Consider the following 21,756-nt stretch of genomic DNA (forward strand, 5'->3'; position numbering starts at 1 on the left):
TTCTCATTCTTAAGTGGGAGTTGAACAATGAGAACACATGGACACAGGGAGGGTAACATCACACAGGGAGGCCTGTTGGGGATGGGGCACTAGTGGAGGGATAGCATTAGGAGAAATACTTAAGGTAGATGATGGGTTGATGGGTGCAGTGAACCATCACGGCACATGTACACCTATGTAACAAACCTGCACGTTCTGCACATGTAACCCAGAACTTAAAAGTATAATTAAAAAAAAAAAAAAAAAAAGACATGGTAAGCATACTGCCCTTCTGAACTCAGTGATGTTGCTATAACTTTGAGAGCTGTGGAATTTGAAATTCATGAGTGGAAATTGAATCAAAGACTCCTTGTCCTGAGGTATTAGATTATCCCTAAAACAAAAATCTGTTTTGTTTATTCCAGTTCTTTCTCTACCATTAACTAGCTCTATTACCTTAATTATTTAACCTGTCTGAACCTCGCTGTCATACCTATCCATCTGTCCATCTATCCACTTTGAGATGGAACTTTTTTATTTGCACATATCAGGCTCTTTCATGCCTTTGTACATTTGTACGTGTTGGAAACGTGCTTGCCTTCTGTAAACTGTCTGGATAATTTTTGTTTAGTTAGTTAACACTCACTCAATCCACACTTCCTCCTAGAAGCCTCCCAGATTGCTCTAGTGGCTTCTCTCTGTGCTTCCCATCCTGAACACATGATAACTCTGATCACACCACATCATTATTGCTTTTGTTGATCTATCCGTCTCTAATCTCGGATTAAGAACTCTTTGAGAGTACAGACTATGTGTATTCCTAATGCTATTTTTATCACTTAACAGTGACTGTGAATATTTGGAGCTCAATACATGAACTAATAGAAGAATGAATGAATAAGTAAACAGATTCTCTTATAATATTTGTGTCTTTTCGTTATTCATTGGAATAGTTTGGCCTCATTAAAATGTAAAAGAAGGATAGGAATTTAGCTGCATACCTTCCTGACAGAATAGGATTACACACAAGATTTATTGTTTTCGTGGCCCTTACATTAGCTTCATTACAATGCAGTTATCTATGTAAGCACAATTATGCCATTTGTATTCAATTCATTATTAATGTTTTCTTTTGATTGAATTCACCGTTAATTTTTTTTATGATTGCAGAAGTTAAAGAAAAAATGAGCATCATTACCAGCACAGCAATTATTATAACAGAGTTTTGAATAATAAACAAACAGTATACAAAAGTATACTTTAAGAGTAGTTTTGTTAGGCACATTTTTTTCTTGATATATTAATTTTCAATGTTTTATTGGTAAAATGGTATCAAATGTTATGTAACCAAGATGTCAATATTTGCAGTATCACTAATTTTAGTTTTAAAAGATATTTTCATGACATTATATTTAAAATATTCTTTACTATCAGTGTAGTAAAATAAAAATATATATTATTTGAAGCCTGAGAAGAAACCACTTACCAAGAAGGCTTTAAATATTTGTTGGGGGTGGGATTTTGTACCATAACAAATAAACAAGTCATACCATTCATACTAATGTTTGGTTGGTTGGTGTTATCATCACTCTTTATTTTGTTTTACAATAGAAAGATAAGCCTGAAATTCAGGCTTAGACTATGAAGTATAGTTTCCAATATCTCAAAGACATATATATCTGAAAACTAAGAGTGTGTCAAAAGGATAAAATTTTATTTTTGACGATGGTTACAAATGGAAGAAAATAAAAGCTGAAAATTTGAGAATCTAAATTATTTTCTTCTTTATCAAAATAGTTAACATTATGATGAACAATGTTCTAAAAGTAAGGTAGACTATAAGTTTCCAAAAAACAATGCGTAAGAAGGAAAAAAAGGGGGGAAATACATAGCCAAAAAGTTTATTTCTCCCAATCACCACAGTTTTTCTGGAGCAGCTGAATAATATAGATGCTACCATCTGGAAAACCTCTAAAATGCAGTCTATGTAAAGAATTTTTCATTTACCATTTATTCCTTTGCCTTGTATACTATCTTGTATATATGTATGTTTGTGGTTATTTATTTTCACTGTTTCATACCTGTCCCTTAAAATGTATCCTAAAAATGAGTAGATTTAGGAATTAAATATATTTTTCTCTAAAATTTAGAACAGCTCAGGGTGACTATAAGTTTGAAGAGAGATATGAAGGCAGCAAATCTGATCATACATTTTATGCAAAAATAAAAAGTCAAGAATGAACAAGTAAGGAAACAGCAAGTCATCATTTTATAGCAGAATTTAATTGACCAGTGCAGCTCAAAATATCATGGTGTTGGCACCTAAAGAAAGTCATGGCATCAAGTTTTAAATTAAAAGCTCATTTTACCTCTTCTAAACAATTATCAAAGGATGTTGGTAAGTTATAGAAATTATAGCATCACCAATTGGCATTCACAGTTCTGATAGCTGTCCTCGTGGTTTCCCAGTAAGAGAGCTGATTAACATAATGAGTGGATGCTTGAAATCCATTGTTCATAGTTTTATCAACATGGTAATGATAATAATAACCAGGAATCCCTCATTAGTTACGTATATACAAATTATATATATTCTCGAATTACATAGTTTTATTCTATTTCTTTTTATATTATTATTTAAAATAATAGTTGCTATTTATGAACTTCTTACTGTATTCCCAGCACTATGCCAAGAACTTTATGGAAATCATCTTTCATTTAATGCTCACAGTGACCAAATTAAATAGATGCTATTATTATTTTCATTTTATAGTTAAGAGAACTGAGACTTTGAAAGGACTTTTTGACCTAATTAGTGGCAGAACCTGAACGCTTCCCAGATCTGTCTACTTCCTGAATCTGCATTCTTAGCCACAAACTTACACTGCTTGAGTAGAGAAATACTGAAAACCATACAATTCAAAAATTTTATTTTCATGACTAACATGGCTCATAATTTTTTAAATTTTATCTTAACTAAAAACAGAAAAAAATGAAATTCTTGAAATTCAAATAGAAGACGCTTGCTTTATTAAGCAAATCTGCTGTTAAACCTTGATCTTGAATTCCACTGACTCTTCATAGTGTCACCACTAGCAATGCCAGATTCATAAACATTGTGTACCAAAAATTAGAGCAAGTTTTTCTCTTCAACTCAGCGTATTTTACTGAAATAGAATGCTTTATTTAAACAGATGTGCCAAATAATCACTAAACATTAGTTTCTAAATTATAGGCACGTAATTTAGAGTAGAAAAGAAAGAATATTATACCTAAATAATCAAATCTCAACAAAAACGTTAACAGGTGTCAAATACTGCATAGTTCTGCACAGTAATCTCTAAGCTTGATGATATTCAATATATTAGAAATCTCTTAAATCATACACAGCATATACCATAGGCTTCCCTGGATTGTGTAACTTACAGAATTTTTAAAGATGGCTTTACATCAAAAGCATTTTATCCTCCTCAGGACCTTCAAATTTTATCTAGCTACATTTTTACAACTTAGGAGAAAATATAACCTTGGTTATCTGTATGGTATCCCATTTACCCACCACTTTCATATCCACAAAAGTAGAAAGTTAAGAAGTGTCATGAAAATCCGATGTTCCTAAGAACGCTTTGATGGCCTTTTCTTTAGTTATTAATATCCAAGGTCACCATTCTTCCTATTTTGAGAAACTTTATCTCCCCTTTTCTGATTCTTATTTCTGCCCACAAAGAGCTAAATATGACACTACCGTTAGTGGACTATATTTTATTCTGGATTTCCATAGAAATAATATATATTTTTGTGGGATAATTTCCTATTCAGACCATAGTATCTGAGTTTATATTTTAACCTAAAACATCATTTTTAAACAAAAATTTAAGTGACTTATCTGTATTTGTCTAAGACTTCCATACATTGAAAACTAAGATTCCAACCCACAATCCTTTTATCTGATTGTAGAAATCCCACCATTGCTAGGTCCCAAGACTGTAGTCTTTCATGGCAATATACACAGAGGTGTAGATATATTAAGAACCTCATGCCCTCATAACAGAATAATGTATAATACAATCATTCCTAAAATGTGGAACACTCAATATTCAGAGTACTTGTTCACTAATAAAACATTTTTAATTTTAGTGGTAGTATGTTTATTGAACATATATCAGAATATATTACTAATATATTAAACTGTAATATTAAGTAAATGATAGTAAGGGTGATATATGAATGAGGCAAAACTTATGAAATTCTACAGGAATTACTGAGGTTTAAAAATAATGATTTAATTGTAATATAATTGAAACTTGACTGTTCTCAAAAGAACATCAAAATTAGGCCAAGCTAAGGTATTATAACTAATTCATAGTTTGTACCTAAAGTAGAAAATACAGGAATAATTTCTCGCTGTGTTAATGAATAATATCTTCAGGCATTCTCAAAGCTAATGTTTTATTAAATGTGACATTATAAACATTAACTTTTACAAACCAAGCCAAGAAGTAAAATATGCTGCATTTTAAATAATGTATAATATTCATAGATTTTTCTCCCACTCAAATTTATGCTTTACCCTGTAAGGATGATAAATAACAGTGGCTTGAAAAGATTTGTAAGTACTTCTTATAAGGCTCTCAAGATATTTATTTGAGACAGAAATATTAAGAATCACGTAAAATCAAGTAAAACTGATGGTAAGTAAGTTCTATTCCTAATGGCACACCCAATAAGCATGTGAGGGAAAGCAAGTTTTACTTATTTGAATGTAAAGGAGAATGCAGTAGATTTCTGTTCAATTAGGTGAAGGTTTGAGCTTTGTCCATTCTTGGCTTCCTCAAATTGTGTGAATTTGTGGCTTTAAAAAAAACTTTAAATGAACGTTAAGTTATGTCTTTTGTTTTATTTTGAACATAGGCTTCGCTTTGAGCTACTATATTCAGGAATAATGCCAAATCACTAATACCATAAACGTTGCAGGAACAGGAAACCAAATACAGCATGTTCTCGCATATAAATGGGAGCTAAACATTGAGACACATGGACATAAAGATGTGAAAAATAGACACTAGAGACTACTAGAGAGAGGAACAAAAGAGGTGGGTTGAAAAACTACCTATGAGGTACCATGCTTGCTGCCTGAGTAGCGGGATCATTTGAACACTAAACCTCAGCAACACACAATTTAACCATGTGACAAACCTGCACATGCACACCCTGAAACTAAAAGTTAAAATACATATATATATATAAAATATATTACAATAGAGTATTCTAAACACAAGTGGTTGAATAACAAGTCAGTGGTGTCACAATCCAGAAGCAAATAAGAGATAGATAATTCTATGTTTAAAAGTTTAATGTATAATTTACTGTATATAAATGATATCTCAATAAACAAAGTTTAGTGGTGGGGGCGGAGCAAGATGGCAGAATAGGAACAGCTCCAGGCTCCAGCTCCCAGCACAAGTGACACAGATGATGGGAGATTTATGCATTTTCAACTGAGGTACGGGGTTCATCTCACTAGGGAGTGCCGGACAATCAGTGCTGGTCAGTTGCTGCAGCCCAACCAGCGAGAGCTGAAGCAGAGGTAGGCATTGCCTTACCTGGGAAGCACAAGGGGGAAGGGAATCCCTTTTCCTAGCCAGGGGAACTGAGACACACAACACCTTCAAAATCGGGTAACTCCCACCCCAATACTGCACTTTACCAAGGGTCTTAGCAAATGGCACACCAGGAGATTATATCCCACACCTGATCCGGAGGGTCCCATGCCCACGGAGCCTCCCTCATTGCTAGCACAGCAGTCTGCAATCTAACTGCAAGGCAGCAGGGAGACTGGGGGAGGGGTGCCCGCCATTGCTGAGGCTTAAGTAGGTAAACAAAGCATCCAGGAAGCTCGAACTGGGTGGAGCCCACAGCAGCTCAAGGATGCCTGCCTGTCTCAGTAGACTCCACCACTGGGGACAGGGCACAGCTAAACAAAAAGCAGCAGAAACCTCTGCAGATGCAAACAACCCTGTCTGACAGGTTGAAGAGAGCAGTGGATCTCTCAACAGGGAGGTTGAGATCTGAGAATGGACAGACTGCCTGCTCAAGTGGGTCCCTGACTCCTGAGTAGCCTAACTGGGAGACATCTCCAACTAGGTGCAGACCAATACCCCACACCTACCACGGCGGGGTACACCCCTGAGATGAAGCTTCCAAAGCAAGAATCAGACAGGTACACTCGCTGTTCAGCAATATTCTATCTTCTGCAGCCTCTGCTGCTGATACCCAGGCAAACAGGGTCTGGAGTGGACCTTAAGCAATCTCCAACAGACCTACAGCTGAGGATCCTGACTGTTAGAAGGAAAACTAACAAACAGGAAGGACACCCACACCAAAACCCCATCATTATGTCACCATCATCAAAGACCAAAGGCAGATAAAACCACAAAGATGGGGAAAAAGCAGTGAGAAAAGGTGGAAATTCAAAAAATCAGAGCGCATCTCCTCCTCCAAAGGAACACAGCTTATCAAACAGCAATGGATCAAAGCTGAACGGAGAATGACTTTGACGAGTTCAGAGAAGAAGGCTTTAGTCCATCAAACTTCTCAGAGCTAAAGGAGGAATTACGTACCCAGCGCAAAGAAACTAAAAATCTTGAAAAAAGAATGGAAGAATGGATAACTAGAATAATCAATGCAGAGAAGGCCATAAACAAACTGACAGAGATAAAAACCATACACGAGAAATATGTGACAAATACACAAGCTTCAGTAACCGACTCGATCAACTGGAAGAAAGAGTATCAGCGACTGAAGATCAAATGAATGAAATGAAGCGATAAGAGAAGTCTAAAGAAAAAAGAGGAAAAAGAAATGAACAAAGCCTTCAAGAAGTGTGGGATAATGTGAAAAGACCAAATCTACATCTGATTGGGGTGCCTGAAAGTGAGGGGGAAAATGGAACCAAGTTGGAAAACACTCTGCAGGATATCATCCAGGAGAACTTCCCCAACCTAGTAAGGCAGGCCAACATTCAAATTCAGGAAATACAGAGAACGCCACAAAGATACTCCTCAAGAAGAGCAACTCCAAGACACATAATTGTCAGATTCGCCAAAGTTGAAATGAAGGAAAAAATGTTAAGGGCAGCCAGAGAGAAAGGTCGAGTTACCCACAAAGGGAAGCCCATCAGACTAACAGCAGATCTCTCGGCAGAAACTCTACAAGCCAGAAGGGAGTGGGAGCCAATATTCAACATTCTCAAAGAAAAGAATTTTAAACCCAGAATTTCATATCCAGCCAAACTAAGTTTCATAAGTGAAGGAGAAATAAAATCCTTTACAGACAAGCAAATGCTTAGAGATTTTGTCAACACCAGACCTGCCCTACAAGAGACCCTGAAGGAAGCACTAATCATGGAAAGGAACAACCAGTACCCGCCATTGCAAAAATATGCCAAAACATAAAGACCATCGATGCTAGGAAGAAACTGCATCAACTAACGAGCAAAATAACCAGCTAATATCGTAATGACAGGATCAAGTTCACACATAACAATATTAACCTTAAATGTAAATGGACTAAATGGTCCAATTAAAAGACACAGACTGACAAATTGGATAAAGAGTGAACACTCATCAGTTTGCTGTATTCAGGAGACCCATCTCACATGCAGAGACACACATAGGCTCAAAATAAAGGGATGGAGGAAAATCTACCAAGCAAATGGAGAACAAAAAAAAGCAGGGGTTGCAATCCTAGTCTCTGATAAAACAGACTTTAAACCATCAAAGATCAAAAGAGACAAAGAAGGCCATTACATAATGGTAAAGGGATCAATTCATCAGGAAGAGCTAACTATCCTAAATATATATGCACCCAATATGGGAGCATCGAGATTCATAAAGCAAGTCCTTAGAGACTTACAAAGAGACTTAGACTCCCATACAATAATAACAGGAGACTTCAACACCCCACTGTCAACATTGGACAGATCAACAAGACAGAAAGTTAACAAGGATATCCAGGAATTGAACTCAACTCTGCACCAAGTGGACCTAATAGACATCTACAGAATGCTCCACCCCAAATCAACAGAATATACATTCTTCTCAGCACCACATCACACTTATTCCAAAATTGACCACATAATTCGAAGCAAAGCACTCCTCAGCAAATGTACAAGAACAGAAATTATAACAAACTGTCACTCAGACCACAGTGCAATCAAACTAGAACTCAGGATTAAGAAACTCAATCAAGACTGCTCAACTACATGGAAATTGAACAACCTGCTCCTGAATGACTACTGGGTACACAACGAAATGAAGGCAGAAATAAAGATATTCTTTGAAACCAATAAGAACAAAGATGCAACATACCAGAATCTCTGGGACACATTTAAAGCAGTGTGTAGAGGGAAATTTATAGCACTAAATGCCCACAAGAGAAAGCTGGAAAGATCTAAAATTGACACTCTAACATCACAATTAAAAGAACTAGAGAAGCAAGAGCAAACACATTCAAAGGCTAGCATAAGGCAAGAAATAACTAAGATCAGAGCAGAGACACAAAAAACCCTCCAAAAAACCAATGAATCCAGGAGTTGGTTTTTTTGAAAAGATCAACAAAATTGATAGACTGCTAGCAAGACTAATAAAGAAGAAAAGAGAGAGCAATCAAATAGATAGACACAATTAAAATGATAAAGGGGCTATCACCACTGACCCCACAGAAATACAAAGTACCATCAGAGAATACTATAAACACCTCTATGCAAATAAACTAGAAAATCTAGAAGAAATGGATAATTTCCTAGACATTTACACTCTCCCAAGACTAAACCAGGAAGAAGTTGAATTCCTGAATAGACCAATAGCAGGCTCTAAAATTGAGGCAATAATTAATAGCTTACCAACCAAAAAAAGTCCAGGACTGGACAGATTCACAGCCGAATTCTACCAGAGGTACAAGGAGGAGCTGGTACCTTTCCTTCTGAAACTATTCCAATCAATAGATAAAGAGGGAGTATTCCCTAACTCATTTTATGAGGCCAACATCATCCTGATACCAAAGCCTGGCAGAGACACAACAACAAAAAAGAGAATTTTAGACCAATATCCCTGATGAACATCGATGCAAAAATCCTCAATAAAATACTGGCAAACTGAATCCAGCAGCACATCAAAAAGCTTATCCACCATGATCAAGTGGGCTTCATCCCTGGGATGCAAGGCTGGTTCAACATACACAAATCAATAAACGTAATCCAGCATATCAACAGAACCAAAGATAAAAACCACATGATTATCTCAATACATGCAGAAAAGACCTTTGACAAAATTCAACAGCCCTTCATGCTAAAAACTCTCAATAAATTCGGTATTGATGGAACGTTTCTCAAAATCATAAGAGCTATGTATGATAAACCCACAACCAATATCATACTGAATGGGCAAAAACTGGAAGCATTCCCTTTGAAAACTGGCATAAGACAGGGATGCCCTCTCTCACCACTCCTATTCAACATAGGGTTGGAAATTCTGGCTAGGGCAATCAGGTAAGAGAAAGAAATAAAGCGTATTCAGTTAGGAAAAGAAGAAGTCAAATTGTCTCTGTTTGCAGATGACATGATCGCATATTTAGAAAACCCCATCATCTCAGCCCAAAATCTCCTTAAGCTGATAAGCAACTTCAGCAAAGTCTCAGGATACAAAATTAATGTGCAAAAATCACAAGCATTCTTATACACCAGTAACACACAAACAGAGAGCCAAATCCTGAATGAACTTCCATTCACAATTGCTTCAAAGAGAATAAAATACCTAGGAATCCAACTTACAAGGGATATAAAGGACCTCTTCAAGGAGAACTACAAACCACTGCTCAGTGAAATAAAAGAGGACACAAACAAATGGAAGAACATACCATGCTCATGGATAGGAAGAATCAATATTGTGAAAATGGCCATACTGCCCAAAGTAATTTATACATTCTTTATGATTCAATGCCATCCCCATCAAGCTACCAATGAGTTTCTTCACAGAATTGGAAAAAAACTACTTTAAAGTTCATATGGAACCAAAAAAGCGCCTGCATTGCCAAGACAATCCTAAGTCAAAAGAACAAAGCTGGAGGCATCACGCTACCTGACTTCAAACTATACTACAAGGCTACAGTAACCAAAACATAGTACTGGCACCAAAACAGAGATATAGACCAATGGAACAGGACAGAGTCCTCAGAAATATTACCACACATCTACAGCCATCTGATCTTTGACAAACCTCAGAAAAACAAGAAATGGGGAAAGGATTCCCTATTTAATAAATGGTGTTGGGAAAATTGGCTAGCCATAACTAGAAAGCTGAAACTGGATCCTTTCCTTACTCCTTATATGAAAATTAATTCAAGATGGATTAGAGACTTAAATGTTATAACTAATACCATAAAAACCCTAGAAGAAAACCTAGGTAATACCATTCAGGACATAGGCATGGGCAAGGACTTCATGTCTAAAACACCAAAAGCAACGGCAAAATTGACAAATGGGATCTAATTAAACTAAAGAGCTTCTGTACAGCAAAAGACACTACCATCAGAGTGAACAGGCAACCTACAGAATGGGAGAAAATTTTTGCAATCTACTCATCTGACAAAGGGCTAATATCCAGAACCTACAAAGAACTCAAACAAATTTACAAGAAAAAAGCAAACAACCCCATCAAAAAGTGGGCAAAGGATATGAACAGTCATTCCTCAAAAGAAGACATTCGTACAGCCAACAGACACATGAAAAAATGCTCGTCATCACTCACCATCAGAGAAATGCAAATCAAAACCACAATGAGATACCATCTCACACCAGTTAGAATGGCAATCCTTAAAAAGTCAGGAAACAGCAGGTGCTGGAGAGGATGTGGAGAAATAGGAACACTTTTATACTGTTGGTGGGATTGTAAACTAGTTCAACCATTATGGAAAACAGTATGGCGATTCCTCAAGGATCTAGAATTAGAAGTACCATATGATCCAGCCATCACATTACTGGGTATATACCCAAAGGATTATAAATCATGCTGCTGTAAAGACACATGCACACATATGTTCATTGTGGCAGTATTCACAATAGCAAAGACTTGGAATCAACCCAAATGTCCATCAGTGACAGACTGGATTAAGAAAATGTGGCACATATACACCATGGAATACTATGCAGCCACAAAAATGGATGATTTTGTGTCCTTTGTAGGGACATGGATGCAGCTGGAAACCATCATTCTTAGCAAACTATCGCAAGAACAGAAAACCAAACACCGCATGTTCTCACTCATAGGTGGGAACTGAACAATGAGATCACTTGGACTCGGGAAGGGGAACATCACACACCGGGGCCTATTATGGGGAGGGGAGTTCATTCATGATTTGGCTCTCTGCCTATTATGGGGAGGGATTGCATTGGGAGTTATACCTGATGTAAATGACGAGTTGCTGGGTGCTGACGAGTTGATGGGTGCAGCACACCAACATGGCACAAGTATACATATATAAGAAACCTGTGTGTTGTGCACATGTACCCTAGAACTTAAACTATAATAATAATAAAAAAAAAGAATTGAAGAAGACCTCAAAAAAAAAAAAAAAAGCTTAGTGGGAAAAACATAGGAAGACCTATGTAGTGAAACTGATAAAAGAATTACAGAATTAACCAGCACCTGGTAATAATGAGTGCTGACTGACAATCATTTCATGGAATAACACAAAAATATCAAATTATACTATAAAAAGCTTTGTCATAAAAATTATGACAGACAGTAGCTCAGAGGCAAATTAGACAGCTGAGCCTCAGGCACTCTAGTCGGCTTGTAAGAAATCAAATATATGTCCAGTGAGACTAAAATATATACAGCTTCAACACAGTAAAAGGACTGGCAAAGTCATTAAGAATTATTGTTAGAGATACACAGCATCTGCACAAAATAATAATCATAATCAGAAATCCATCATGTTGACTGACCTTCCTCTCCACTGTCTACCCAGAGGAAGAGAAAGTATTTGTTTAGGATGCAGGAATTAAGAAAAAATTTCTCTCTGGGCTGGACATTTTGTGGCCCAGAACTGTAATTCCAGCACTTTGGGAGGCCAAGGCGGGTGGATTGCTTGAGCTCAGGAATTCCAGACCAGCCTGGACAACATGGCGAAACCCCATCTCTACAAACACACACACACACAAAGACACACATGCGCACACACACACACACATAATTAGTCAGCGGCGGTGGCACACACCTGTAGTTCCAAGTTTCAGTTACCTGTGAGGATGAGGGGGAGGATCACCTGAGCCCAGGGAGGTTGAGGCTACAGAGAGGCGTGATCATGCCACTGCACTCCAGCCTTGGTGACAGAGTAAGACTCTGTCTAAAAAGAGAAAAAACAAAGATCTGTCTGCCTTCAAATTTATGAAAGGATTTACATTGAGTACCCATTCTTACCACTCTGATTTTTTTTTTTAACTTTTCAGTTCAGGGGTACTTGTACAGGTTTGTTACACAGGTAAACTTGCATCATAGGGGTTTGTTGTACCGATTATTTCATCACCCGGATAGAGGCCTAGTACACATTAGTTATTTTCCCTGATATCTGTTGTTCCCCTCTATGTGTCCATATGCTCTCACCACTCTGATTTTGTAAGTATTTCTCCTTCTCACATGTTGCTTTTAGTTTGCCTTTTCCTCCTTTTTCTTTTCCAGTTTAGTTCTGACTATATTCAGTTATTTATAGTATAGTGTTCATGACTATCATGATAATCACTGGTCCTTATGAGTCTCCTTAGTTTCTGTATCTGTTATATATTTATCAATTATTTCCAGCACCATTCATTTACTTCCTTCAACCAAACTTCCAAGTTACATATAGATTTATCTATGATATATAATAGTATTATATGTGACTATAACTTACAATTTAAAACAATGGTGTTAAACAAATTTTCTCTATTGTACTCTTTCCATTCAAATTATGTATCTTGATATTCATGTTGCTATACAGTCTAAGTCTATTCCTTCTATCCTGTACATAGTATCCCAAAGCATACATATGGCACATTTGCTTATCCAATACACCTAGCAGCAACAAACATCTGCATATCAGCCTCCCTGCACACCATGGGAATGTGTCCCAGGAGTAGATATCCAATAGCAAAATGACTATGCTTTGCAATATGCACGTATATCAACTGATTTTTTTTTTTATTTAATATTACTCTCACTCAGGGATTCAACTTCTTCCTGGTTTAGTCTTGGGAGAGTATGTGTCCAGGAATTTATCTATTTCTTTTAGATTTTCTAGTTTATCTGCATAGAGGTGTTTATAGTATTCTCTGATGGTAGTTTGTATTTCTGTGGGGTCGGTGGTGATATGCCCTTTATCATTTTTTATTGCATCTATTTGATTCTTCTCTCTTTTCTTCTTTATTAGTCTTGCTAGTGGTCTATCAATTTTGTTGACGTTTTCAAAAAACCAACTCCTGGATTCATTGATTTTTTGAAGGGTTTTTTGTGTCTCTTATCTCCTTCAGTTCTGCTCTGATCTTAGTTATTTCTTGCCTTCTGCTAGCTTTTGAATGTGTTTGCTCTTGCTTCTCTAGTTCTTTTCATTGTGATGTTAGGTGTCAATTTTAGATCTTTTCTGTTTTCTCTTGTGGGCATTTAGTGCTCTAAATTTCCCTCCACACACTGCATTAAACGTGTCCCAGAGATTCTGGTATGTTGTGTGTTCGTTCTCATTGGTTTCAAAGAACATCTTTATTTCTGCCTTCATTTCGTTATGTACCCAGTAGTCATCCAGGAGCAGGTTGTTCAATTTCCATGTAGTTGAGTGGTTTTGAGTGAGTTTCTTAATCCTGAGTTCTAGTTTGATTGCACTGTGGTCTGAGAGACAGTTTGTTATAATTTCTGTTCTTTCTATGTAGCACTTTCTAATTGGTTCTTGTTGATATAAAGAATGTTGCTGCTCTCCACACAGCATTTTTACAGCTGGAACTTTTTTTAAAAAAATCTTATTTTTTCATGAGAAGTACTTTGATTATTTTGATTTTTCAATGTAAATAATCAAATGACATATAATTTGAAAATAAATTGTCCCTTCCTCTTAAATCTTGTGGATTTTTAAAATTTCTTCCTGTTGTTTTGCAGGATCCATCAAAATCTCTCAATTTATTATTATGCTTGCTATAAGGTTTTAGTGTATATCTTCTCCTAGATTAAAGAATTTCCCTTTCTGCCTATTGGAGGGTGGAGGGTGGAAGTATCAGGAAAAATAACTGATGGGTACTAGGCTTAATACATGAGTGATGAAATAATCTATACAACAAACCCCCGTGACACAAATTTACCTATGTAACAAACCTACACATGTTCCCTTGAACTTAAAACTTAAAAAATTAAAAATAAAAGAATTTCCCTTTATAATCCCAGCTTTCCGAGAGCTTCCTATCATCTATTTTTTTTTATTTTATTGTGTTTTTATTCACCTATGGAATTGATTATAGTTTTTTAGTCTTTTTATGATTAATTGCACAGATAGTTTGTATAAATGTTTATTACTTTTGCTGATAACACAAATGCCCATGATAGAAAATGTACAACATATAGCCAATTTTTAAAAAGAAAATAGTCACTAATAATCTCAACACTCAGAGAAAATGTCTTAATAATTTTGTATATTTCCTTCCAGGTTTTTTTTTTCTTATTTACGCACATTTACATATTTTTTAGATAAAATTTGGAGTACATGTGGCCTGAGAAGCTTGCACTCTTTTGTTCATTTAAAATTGTATTGTGAAAATTTTGCAGAATCATTGCTAGTATTATACGTGTGTAGCCTGTATCAAAGATATTTCAACAATTGCATATATTAAACATTTAGGTTGCTTTCAACGCTGATACTTAATGCTCTTTACATAAATGCTTATTAAAACAAGTCTGTTGTTCAAAAACCCTGGATTTCTAGGGAACATATTTATTGAGACTGTGTCATATGAGTTTTCAAAAATTTCCTTAGAAATAGTACTAAGTTCCTTTTCAAAAATATAATAGCAAATACAGCATTTAGCTGGGCATGGTGGCATGCACCTGTGGTCCCAGCTACTCAGGAGGCTAAGGCAAGAGGCTCACCTGAGCCTGGGAAGTCGAGGCTGCAGAGAGTCATGATCATACAACTGCACTCCAGCATGAACGACAGAGTGAGACTCTGTCTCAAAAAAAAAGTTTTTCAGTTATATGTATATAATATATATAATACATTTATAATAGCAGTTAACAATGATTCCAGCCAAATACAAGAGTGCTCATGTAATCATACTTGTCAAATTTGAGTAAGTGCAATAAAGAAATTATTAACCAAAATCTTACTTTCTCCTACCCATAAATATGACACTATTTTACAGTTTGAAAGAATGTTTAAAACAGAATTACATATTCATAAATGTAGAAATGAAATTCAATGCTAAGTAGCCTAAATGATGCAGTACTTTGAAAACTATTAATATATTTGTTGTCTCAGCAAAAACATATATCAACAATAGCTAGTTAATACATTGCCAATTGCATTTAATATTCAGTAACCTGGCTCTCTCCCTCTAACTCTACATAATCTGAGTTTTGGCCCTTTTTTAAATAGCTATTCTCTTTCACTTGTGTCTTTACCAGTACTGTTTATATTTTCAGTTGTTCAGAGACCTAACTTTTGGCTGTATTTATCATCTGTATTTCTTGTTTGCTTCCTGTTACATTAGTTTCTGCATTTCTCTTTAACATTTTCTTCCTTCTGCTTATTTTGGCTTTATTACATGAGTCTCTTTTTACTTTTTAAGATACTTAGCTTTGAATGTTAAATCTTTTACCCCAATGTGGGTATTTAAGACTGTAGACACTCTCCTAAATATGACATTAATAGCAACCTACAAACTTTTAATGATAAATACTACTAAAAACACACTGTATTACATTATAGACTGGGGGCTATTAATGCTCAGAAATTTAATGAGGTTTATTTTATACCCTATATGAAACATGAGCTATTTTAATAAATTTTCTGCATAGGCTTGAAAATAGTACATTCTCTAATTCTTCAATTTAATATGATGCATGTCAGTTTGAACAAGTTTAGTAAGTATGCTGTTCAAATTATCTGCAGTTTTATTGGTTTTATTATACACCTAGTTGAGCAGTTACTGAGTTGTTTTAAAATATTATAATATGATCATAGATAGTCCTTGTGAGTTTATAAATATCGGCTTTATGTATTATTAGACTAAGTTATTTAGTGTACACCAGGTTAGGACTGTTGCATCTTCCTGGACTATATAACTTTTTACTATTTTCTAATGATTTTTGTAGTATATATATATACATGTATATATTATCTGTGTCTGTGTGTGTATAGAGAGAAAAATGTAGATCTCTCTTTAAAAAATATATAAAATTGTATTCTTAATCCTACTTGACAAACCTTGTATGTTACTTTCATCCTTTCACATTTATTGTAATTAACAACATATTTTAGTGTAGTGTTGCCATTCATATTGTACTGTTTGTCTTCCTATTTCAATTTATTTTTCTATGTTTCTGACTACTTATAGATTGATCAAGAGGTTATATCCTTTCTTTTATTCCACTCCTACAAATTAATAAAATATACTCTCTAAACTTTTTTTGTGTTTGCCTTAGATATCTTAACAGGCACACTTAATATATAAATTTAGTGATCTTTACCTTTCCTTCAAGCAACAGATGGATCTTTAATGATTTAACTCTGTTCATTCTTTGCCAATTTATGTTATTTTTTCCAGTATTTTAGTTTCATCTTTTACTTAAACCCCGTAAGTCAGATATTATTTTATGATTTCATAAGGTCATTGCTAATTTAGGTGTACCTATATATTTTTCAACATCTTTGCTCATCATTTTTTCCCTTATTTTTAGCATCTTTAGATTACTTTCTTTTGTATCAGGCCAGTGATGTATTTTTAAAACTTATTTTTATGTTTAATCTAGCATTTTTAAATTAATGGATCTCCCAGAGTAATTAGACTCTTGTTTTATCTGAAATTATTTATATTCTTTACTTTTTTAAATTATTCAAATAAGTTTTACTTGAAAACCAGACGCTAATTTTTAAATACACTATTTGATTCAATTAGCTAATATATTATTGAAGACTATTGCATCTATGTTCATAAGTGAAATTGGCCTATAATTTTGTACAACCATATATAGTTTTGCTACCAAATTCTGCTATCCTCAAAAAACACTTCCTGCTTGTCTTTCACTGAGCCTATTATTTAATTGAACTATGAGAAAACATGCAAACCTAAAATATGAAGCCAAGTAAGGGATAGATAGAAATTCGAGGGGGTTTAGCAGTTTAAACAGTGCTTGACCAAAAAAAAAATGAGCCAACATTTGCAAAAACAAATTTTACTGACATTCCCAATTTACTGTTCTTCATTATGAAATGTGAGTCTATTATATACCAACATTTTAGGAATATCAAATAATAGGAGACAAACTTGACTGAAACTTTTACTGTTTTATAAACTAGGAAAGATTATCAAAATGTATATGTTCATATAAATAAAAACATAAATGTATATATTTAGTATGTTAAATATTAACAAAATTTGTTGTATTATAAGCATAAATTATAAGATATATATTTAGATGAATGCTTGACTACATTCATCTAAATAGAATTACAAATTTGGGAAAATAGATACTGCAGAGTATGGCTTTTCCATTTCTTTAAAAAAAAGTATTGAACTCGCTCTTAGAAGAGTTTTAAAATTTCCAGCTGATATTCACAAAGGCATGATTTAGCGCAGTATTCTCTTTTCCTGTGTTGGCACAGTATCTGGCATGTGGAAGTTACTATGTATTCATATACTTTTATTGTGATAACATCCCTCCCTTTTTCCCTAGCCTTAGAATAACGGTCAAGAAACTATTGTATTTTTCCTATCATTGAACTATTCCAGAGATACTGGTACTTGTTTGATCTCTATCTCTTTCACTCACACAGCACGAAAATGTCTTCTTAACCTCAGTTTTTCTTCTTGACAATAAAAAAGCTATTTACAGTATGACATAATATATTGACTCATTAATTAGCCTTAACTGATCACAATTGATTAGTTTGACAAGCAAATGACTTAATAGAAACAATTCTATAAGCAGTGATAAATAGAACTAAAGGTATAAAATTATGAATGTGATTAAAAATACTTTCACCATGATCAAAAAAATCAAATAAGAATACAGTAGGTGTTTAGTTTTAAGCTCTCTATGTAATAAGTGGATTTAAAATATTTTCTTTCTTTCTTTGTTTTGTTTCTGATGCCAGGCCTGGAGTGCAATGACGGAATCACAGCTTATTGCATCCTCAAATTCCTGGACTCAAGCCTTCTTCTTCTCAAGCCTTCTTCCTCAGCCTCCTGAGTAGCTGGGACTACAAATGTGCACCACCATGCCCGGCCAATTTTTAAAATTTTTTGTAGCTACCAGGTCTCACTATATTTCCCAGGCTGGTCTCAATTTCCTGGACCCAAGCAATTATCTTTCACCACTTCCCAAAGTGCTAGAATTACAGTCATGAGCCACCATGCCCAATAAAATATATTTTCTTATTGTTCTGCAACAGGTAGGTGGACCATTAAATTTTGTGATTAATTTTATGAGGAGAAAAGTAAAACTATAGCAAATAGATATTTGCTGAAGTAGTAAATAGAAAACTCATACTCACTTGCAAGAGAATTCTGGAAACCAACTGATAGCTTTAACTCTGATTTCTTTCCCTAGATAACTTTTATTCAATACATGGAAAGTAAAACAACTCAGGTGGAAACAGATCAAAACATTTGAAGAAAGTAATGTCATCGAATTTATGAGAAAGGAGCGCTGACTAGTGAGAGGGAAAAGAAGAAGAAAACAGTCAAGAATTATGTGCCTAAATACTTCACCCTGAACACTATTCATGTTATACAATGAAAACCTGTGGATTAATCTTGACATTATTTGTCTGGCTTGATATCTCTCTCAATACAACAGATTTTGAAAGTCGACTTCTATTTGAGGATATAAATACATATTCTTCCTTTTGGTCCAAATCAAGGAAGCATCAAGCACTTAAATAAAAGACACTAAAAATTGTCACTGAACATATCACACAATATAAGCAGCAACTCTGATAAACTAAATTGTCATTTTTTAAAATTTTTTTAAGTTACAGGTAGAAGCATGGATCCAAAGTAACACCAATGTATTACAGATGTCAGTTGTTCTAAGTGTAGTATAATGAATATCCCATCATTATCATCATCTTCTATTCTCTAGGTACCATAGAAAACCAGAATTAAGCAATCTTTTACATTCCATATGTATTTGTCTTGGAATTATTTTGATATAATAGAATTGGTGGTTAAGGATATGGCTTGACCTAGATTATCCCTGTTCAAATAGTGGCTTCAACATTTCCTCACTGTGTGACATGCTCTGGTGAATTAATTTGCTCACTGTGCTTCGGTTGTTGAAACTATCAGGAAACTTTTTTTCTTAATAATGGTACCACCCTTAAAGGGTCATTTTGAGGGTAAAATAAAGCATATCAAGTGCTTGGAGACATACAGCACTTAGAAAACAAATTTTGCTGTTTTATTATTGTGAATACTAGAATACATTTTTTTTTTATTACTATTAACATTTTCTTAATCCTTAACTTTTCCCCCTTTTTGTCCTTCCTGGGAGATAGAAATATTAACAATTTGAGGTTGTTCTGACTGTGGTGTAACTATACAACTTGCTGATTCTGAAATAATTTATTCTTTTTCACTCTCTACCCCTGGAGTCTATATCAAGTTAAAGTCTCTTGTTTTTGAAAGTAAAAAAAAAAAGATATACATAATGAATAAATAAAGCATATAGTTAATATTTCACAACTAACCTTTAGCAGAAAAAGACTGTCAAATTATCTTCCATGTAATTCATCACTGTCCTTTATTTTCTGAAAAAGTGGAGAGATGTCCTTGATCCACACAGCTTCACAGGACATATTTGATTAGTTCCTAAGGATACACATGAAATGTCAAGGAAATATTACTACTAGGCATTTTAATACCTTAATGAGATCCTTTTATTCTCCCTTCCTCTGCTCTATTACCTTTCCTTATGGATCCCAGTTGCTTATTACTTTGGCAACAATAGATGATGTTACTGATATGACTACAGTCTCTAGACTAAAATTTAAGTTCTTTAGCTGATGATAAAATTGTCAGAAATTCATTGTAACAAAGATGTTCATTTTTTCTCCCACTTCTTTGCTCTTAGGACCTTTACAAAGGCTTACTCTACAACCTCCAAGTCCCAACCAGAAACTTAAATTCAGAATTATGAGAAAAGAGTATGCATTTGGGAACCATATAGGCTGAGCTAACTTAATGCTGTGGTGGATAAACAAAACATATTTGAATAGTTCCTAGTATAATGTTCAGTTTTTTAAAAAAGTACTCAATTAACCTTAATTTCTTTTTCTGCTTCTTTTCTTTTGAAGTGTCACTTTTTTGCCCTTAATTGTGCTCTATATTTTAGATGTCTTCCAATTGTCAAAAGTCTTATCTATCCTTCTTACCCAACTCACCTTTCACCTTCTTAAGTAAGCCTCCTAATATCACTATTAAAGAATTTGAATTTTTTAGTTCTTTGAGAGTAGTAACAATATCTCCTGTCAGAGTTTCTAAAAGAGTAAGTGGCTTGAACACAATGAAAAAGTAAATTCCTTTGAATGAACTATTTGAAACTGGAATGTGAGTTTGGGTGTGAGGTCAAGAATACTGGCATACATAAGGATCCAACTTGTGCTGCGTAGAAATCAAATAGGCTGTATCAAAAGTAAACCAAGATGCAGCTGGAAGCCATTATCCTAAGCAAATTAATACAGGAATAGAAAACCAAATACCACATGTTCTCACTGATAAGTGGGAGCTAAGTATTGAGTACACATGGACATAAAGATGGGGATGATAGAAACTGGGACTACAGGGGAGAGATAAAAAGGGGAAATGGGCTGGAAAACTACTTATTAGCTAATTGAGTACTATGCTCACTACCAGTGTACTGGGATCATCTGTATTCCAAATTTCAGCATCACAAAACATTCCCATGTAACAAACCTGCACATATACTCTTAATCTAAAATAAAAGTTGAATTTTTTTCTATTTTACTTTAAGTTGTGGAATACATGTGTAGAATGTGCAGGCTTGTTACATAGGTATACGTGTGCCATGGTGGTTTGCTGCACCTATTGATCTGTACTTTAAGTTCCCTCCCCTCGTCCCCCCACCCCCCAACAGGCCCTGGTGTTTGTTGTTCTCCTCCCTGTGTCCATGTGTTCTCATTGTTCAAATTCCACTTAAGCAAGCATGCAGTGTTTACTTTTCTCTTCCTGTGTTAGTTTGCTGAGGATGATGGCTTCCAACTTCATCCATATCCTGGCAAAGAGCATATTCTCACTCCTTTTTATGGCTTCATAGTATTCCATGGTATACTATGGAATGTACCACATTTTCTTTATCCAGTCTATCACTGATGGGCATTTGAGTTTTTTTTTTTTTTTTTTTTTTTAAAGTAAACCAAGGTTCTAATATTGGGGGGCAAGAACATAATAAAAGCACAAACTTTTAACTATTAAGTGGGAGTCTCAACATGAACCTTTAGCCTTAGAGAGCAAAACCAGTGCAG

General features: G+C 34.8%; 1 long non-coding RNA gene across 1 annotated transcript in view; it reads right to left on the reverse strand.

Annotated features, from left to right (window-relative positions):
* Positions 1-21,756, reverse strand: part of LOC103885365 — a 77,524-nt gene that overhangs the window by 34,566 nt on the left and 21,202 nt on the right. Inside the window, exon 2 of the long non-coding RNA XR_648405.4 lies at positions 19,963-20,083. This is a non-coding gene — a long non-coding RNA (uncharacterized LOC103885365). The remainder of the gene's footprint in view (positions 1-19,962; positions 20,084-21,756) is intronic.

The sequence above is a fragment of the Papio anubis genome, chromosome 5 (genome assembly GCF_008728515.1).
Source record: "Papio anubis isolate 15944 chromosome 5, Panubis1.0, whole genome shotgun sequence".
NCBI classification, from domain to species: domain Eukaryota; kingdom Metazoa; phylum Chordata; class Mammalia; order Primates; family Cercopithecidae; genus Papio; species Papio anubis.